Here is a 6,169-nt window from a genome sequence, read left to right on the forward strand (position 1 = left end):
AATGCTACTCACTTGTCCTACATGAGTGGGAAACTTTGATATAAACACAAATGGCAAAAACCTGGCTCAAGGATGACTAAATAACAAAATAAGAAAATACTTTAAAATATTAGGTAACGTTTTAAGTCTTGCATTGAGTGATCTTGGGCGTCAGAAAAGATCGGCAAAGCAATTCTAATGTGTGTTTTACTTCACATTCACAGAGTCCACAAACAGAACTTTCTAAGGAACATATAACTTATTTTGGCCAGAAAAGACCTGTTGTGAGGTTGGGCTCCCCCGCCTGCAGGAGTGGTTACAGCTACAAAGACAAATCTGTGCTTGGCCTTGAGATAAGGAATGAGGAGGAGTGAGCCAAAGTGTAGACAAGTCTTTAAAACTGTATCCTGCAGAAAATTATTCAGAGATGAGACTGCATAAGGGTCTTTCACTGGTGTTTAGAGGAGCAGAGGTGACTTAGCTTTATGCACCTTTGGCAGCTGCTTGCAGTTCTCTTACAGTTTTCCAGCGTTACAACTGCCGGAGATGGGAACAAGAGGATCTGCTTCACTCTGAATAGATTCAGGCACCCAACAACTGCTTTGCTACCCAGAACTGTTCAACCTGCATTTTGCTGTCTTCTATGATATTTTTTCTGATTTGACTGGTCTGTTTTGCTCTGTTTGTTGAAGCAAGCAACTAATCTATCTCTGGAGGAAAACGTCTGGTTCGGCAGTCTGCAAACATGCCAGTGCAGTGACTTCTGCTCTCCTGTTTCCTCTCCATACCTGCCTGTAATGCAGAACTTGCATATGCAATAGTCTCTTGCAGTCTGGGAGATACTTTGTGCTGGTTTGCTCCCTCCTTTTTTAAATCTTTTATTGTTGTTGTTGTTGTTGTTTTTACTGTATGGTCTTCTGCTCTATGAAGGGTCTTAGACCTGCATCATGAGACTCTTGGAAATGAAGACTTTACTGGTTTCTTCCAGTTCACCTTCCAGTGTGCACTATGGAAACAAACAGTATGCTTGCTGACCTCCAGGTTTGCAGGATGAGTCTTCAGGGCCCTCTCTGCCACAAACCACTCAAACACAAACTTTAATTAGAATTAAGAGGTCCAGAATAAACAAAAATCCAGGATTCTCTTGGAAATGTCCTCACATTTCTAAGACTAGATCTAGTAAGAAAACAGCAGTGGACAGTGGATCCATTTATGCAACAACACACTTTTCACCATATTTTTTTGTAATGCAAATGAATTAAGACTTGCTAATTCAAACATTAAAACATTAGGAAATGCCAGAATAAAAATTGCTTGAGCAATCCTCATTCCACCTCCACCCCCATACACACACTCTGCCCTTAATGAGTCTGCATGGTCTTTAATTACACTTTCAGGCACCATTTTAATGTGTGCTCCTTAGAAGGTAAGGAATGCAATAAACTAGTACATTTGCCTATTTCCTTCCCCTTCCCCCTTTTTTTTTTTTAATGTTACCAAGTTTTAATGGAAATTGACAGAGGGACAGCATTCTCAACAGCAGCAAAGTCCCTACAGTTTAATGAAAACCTGTGGCTAAAGAGAGAGAAGAACCTATTAGTACCACAGCACAGAAAACCTGCAGTGTCAGCAGCAAGCAGATGATCCATGCAGCAGGAGGATATTACTAATGCCCCAATCATGGTGGAAGGTTGCAACTTAGTGCTAATCAACCCCCACTATCTGGCTTCTTGGTTCTACAGCTCAGGACATCTTGTTCCCTGCCTCTTTCAGTGCCCAGCAGGTGAAGGAGCTGCTTTTCACTCTGTCACTGTTTCCAGCAGTGATGACATCTCTGAAGCTTCAACCAAGCGCAAGAACAGGCCATCTCAGTTTTCAGAAAAAAGGGAAACACATAAGCAAACCAGCTTGGATAAGCAGGTAATTGTGGTAGAACTCGAGTGCTAAAGAATATACAGGAGATGGAAACAGGGATGGGCTACACAAGAGGAATTTAAAAACATTGCCCAGACATGTAGGGATAGTGTCAGGAAAGCCAAAGCTCAGTTTTGACTTGCATGTCAATAGTAACAAGAAGAGCTTCAACTGCTGAATAGTGGTAAAGGACTAAACAAGGAAAATGGCAGTCAGTCACTGAGTAGGGTGGGTGATTTATTGAAAGTGGACACAGTCAAACCTGAGGAACTCAATGCCTTCTTTACACAGCAAGGGCTCCCAAGCCTGAGGGCCTGGGATTCAAGGAGAGGAAAGATGACCATTAGTGAGTGAGTTAAGAATTGCTGGAGAAACCCTGCAAACAGAAGGCCTGTGTCCAAGGATGCTGACAGAGATGGCTAATGCCAGCACAAGATCACTTTCAATCATCTCTGAGGAGCCATGGATACCCCTGCCAACTGTAGAAATGTTGCACCTATATTTAAAAAGAACTTAAAGGACAGCCCAGGCAACTGCAGGCTGTTCAGTCTCACATCAGTCTCTGGGAAGAAAACATGAAACAAGTTCTCTTGGATATTTCTGAACACATGAAGAAGAAGTAGGCAATTGAGAATATTCAGCATGGGTCTACAAAGGATAAATCATACCTGTGAACCTGCCTGACTGCATTTACCACAAGTTTAGCAACATTTTCAACTCTGTCTCCCACTGTTCTTGTATTTAAGTTAGGACATTATGGTCTCAATGGGTAGCCAGCTGATCCAACTTCGAATTTGGTCAGAGGGTTGTGCTTAATGAGTTTTACTCTATCTGAAGGCTGTATTGTGGCTCTATCCTAGGACCAATCCAGTAGTAGAATCCACTGCCCAGAAAGATTGTGCAGTCTCCACTGTCAAAGGTTTTCAAGACCAGATTGAGTCACAAGCAAACTGGTCTGACTTCAGTGTTTTAGAAGCCTAGGAGATAAGGGGGGTGTGTCTCAAACACCAGTAGCCAAATAGCCATTGATCCAACCATGGATTGTTAGTAATAACAGCCAAGGATTGTTGGTGATAACACACTGTGAAAAATAACAGGATGTGGCTGGAGAAGGGGCCGTATGGAGGGAGGGCAGCACATTTCTGGGACAAACTTCCTTGTTCTGGCTCCTGGAGATAAACACAACACAGCACAGTGTGAGAGCAGGAATGAGGCTGAGAATGGGTAGGGGCTGTAGGAGGGGATCAAGACCACCAAAGATCCCTGAAGCCCTCCAACCCATTTCCAGGAAGGTCTAGGAGAATGGACTGTACAGGATAACTAATTTGGCCAGAAAGTGAAAAACTTGTCTCCAAGTTGGGGAAATTTATCTATAAAAGGCACCTCCACAAAACCTGGATGCACAGGCACAGCCAGAATCCTGGACATCCCATCCGCTGGAGCCAGGACTGCTGATCTCTCTTTCTCACTTTCTTCCTTTCTTTCTCCCTCCCCCTCTTCGATTCATCCCTCTGTTCCCTTTCACCCTACCCCCTTATCCAAAACCCATGGCCATGTACTTATATAGTAGGTCCAGGACTAACCAATTTCTAAGCCAAGTGTGTAATTTATAAATAAAACTTTGTAAGCTTTTGTGGACTCTCTGACTTTTGTAATTTATTTCAGCCATGAGTATCTACGAATTGTGGGTGCTTCCTTCCCCTTAAGGGTGGGACACCACAATTGCTGACTCTGCTTTGAACAGGAGGTTGGACTAGAGGTTTCTTACAACCTGGATGATCCTGTAATTGCTGTCACAGGGGCTCAATACTGGAAAAGTGCTATGGACACAGAACCCTCTCCCAAAACAAAGTTGTTTCACATCCATTTTTCCAACTACTCTATTGCTGAAAACTGTCTTTCCCACACCTATAAGTTTTTATCTCCTTGAGAGAAAATAAACTTTTTTGGGGGGGAGGGGGGTGGGGCATGAGTTTTTTATTTATATTTTTTTAGCAGGGACTTTTTAGTGTACAGGTTGCATGGCTGGGTGTGTTCAGTGTATTTTACATACGCTCACACATCAGAGACCACCAATACCTCAGTACAAGTACCTACAAAACAAGGAACTTCTTAGCTGAGAACCCCTTGTGACACCTGGCTTATGCTTCCAGTTTCTGTAAACAAGATCCAGGATGAAAATAGGTTATAGGATGTGCTGAGATGTGAGAAAGAGTAGGTGATGCTGGGGAGAAAGGGATTGACAGAGACATATCAGGAAGAAGCAGAGCATCAGGAAAGAATAAGAAGGTGCAGGGCAGATAGGGCCATTCTCCTTCAATACAAATCCTACTGCTGTCCTTGGTGTGCTGCCAGTAACAGGTGATGCCCCTGTTCCTGGGAGATATGGTATAGAGCAGAGGAACGAAGGCACACAGAGCTGCTCAGTGCTCTTACCTTCCTGCAACCCCAGACTAGTCGTCGTAGGGTACATACAGCAATACAACAACATCTAGGGAATATATGAGGGAAAAAAAAGATTTAATTTAGTCCCAGCTGTAGGAGTAAATTGTTCTGCTGATTGTTCTGCTCCAAACAGCAAAGCAGTTCTCTCCTGCTGCAGCTGTCTTTTTGCCTTTCTGTGGCCCTGTTTCACACTTGCCTTCTGATATCTGCACTCAAAGTGACAGAGCTCTCACAGAGAGCAACTTCTTCACTGTCCAGATACAACTCACTCTGGGACCCTATTTCAAGTAGAAAATAGCACACCATGTTATCCTGACATAAGAAATAATGCAGAAAGAGGATGAACAGGGCAGCCTTGATTCTGATCTGTCCTACAAATACGTGCAATTTGAGCTTTTAATGTACTTTACTAAAAAAATGAAGCAGTAAGGGTCTTTCACGTGGGATCTTGATTTCTGACAGAATTATTCAGACATCTTTATTGATAACGGAGATTTTAACCCGAAAAAGGAGTGAGCACAGTGGAGATCATATGCGGACAGAGCCTCAGTGAAGTTCATTTTCATACAGGCCTTGCCTGCCATCAGGAGTGACCAGACAGAGAAGGGAACGATGGTTCTCCTGATGAGCACTGGATGCTGTGTCTTTCTGCTGTCCCATACACCTCAGCCTCTTTCTAGCACGTTGCTGCACAAGTTTCTCCTCGTGTGTCAGCACTTCTGGGTCAGGAGGGCAGTTAGCTCGTGCACACAACCCAGGCCACAGCATGTCTTTTCAGAGCAGGGCAGAAGTTTCTGTGCATCAGCCTACAGCACACAAACAGCAGTGCTCGTTTATCAGCAGCTCAGGCAAACTGGGTCAGGCACTTGTAGACAGTGGAACATGTCAATCAGTAATATTACCTTAATATTCCCAATTTCTATTACAAAATGCCAACTGCTATTGTGAAATGTCAACCCCCAATTCAAGGTGAGGGAGACTAGAAGGCACAATCCACCAGTCAGTAAATTCTTGCTCACTAGCACAAACATCCCATGCTTCTCTCTACCCTGAGACAGCAGGCTTGACATGAGGTAAAATGGTTTCTTTCTCACTCCTTCCCCTCTCTCCACTCCCTGCTGCTCCCTCCACACCTCAGAAATTCTCAGCTAAAATTGTCCATGAGAGAATACTTGCATGCAGGATAACCTTCCCTATCCACTCTTCCAAGTATGCTCAAAGCAGTTGGAATAATGTCTTTCTTACAATAAGTGACCCCAGCCTCCGACTGAGAAGGTACTGTGCTCTTAGCAGGTTGTGACAAGGAATGGCAGAAGGATTTCAAGGATTTCAAACATTTCAACATTTTGGACCCAATTCTGGAATCCATCAGCCTGTTGGCTCAGTGCTTCTGAGGCTGAGCGGTGGGGGTATGGTGGATGTGGGAAGGTGATTAGATCTCAGAGTTGGGGGAAAGACATCCAGGCACTATCAATCTTTGACCAACTTGAAGCCACAGGAAGGAGGGTTTCCTTTGCACTGTTGGCTTTTGCCCTTGGTGAGTTTCTGAGGAGATAACATCTACTGTGGGTGTCTCTGCATTGGGGAAAGAAGATACTGCTGCCTGCAACAAACCAAGTCACATAAATTCATAGCCAAACTATATATCCCGTGGCTGATAGACCCCTGTGGGTCTTAACATTCTCCCTTTATTCTCCTCTAGTCCTTTTTCTACTCCAATGAGTGATCAACCCTCGGACAGTGCTGCTCTCACAAGGCTTCTCCCTCCTACTGCCACCACCTGCACCCTCAGCCGCTGAAGCTGCCGCTCCGGTGCTGCCCGGAGGCAAGA

The sequence above is a fragment of the Pseudopipra pipra genome, chromosome Z, assembly GCF_036250125.1.
Source record: "Pseudopipra pipra isolate bDixPip1 chromosome Z, bDixPip1.hap1, whole genome shotgun sequence".
NCBI lineage: Eukaryota > Metazoa > Chordata > Aves > Passeriformes > Pipridae > Pseudopipra > Pseudopipra pipra.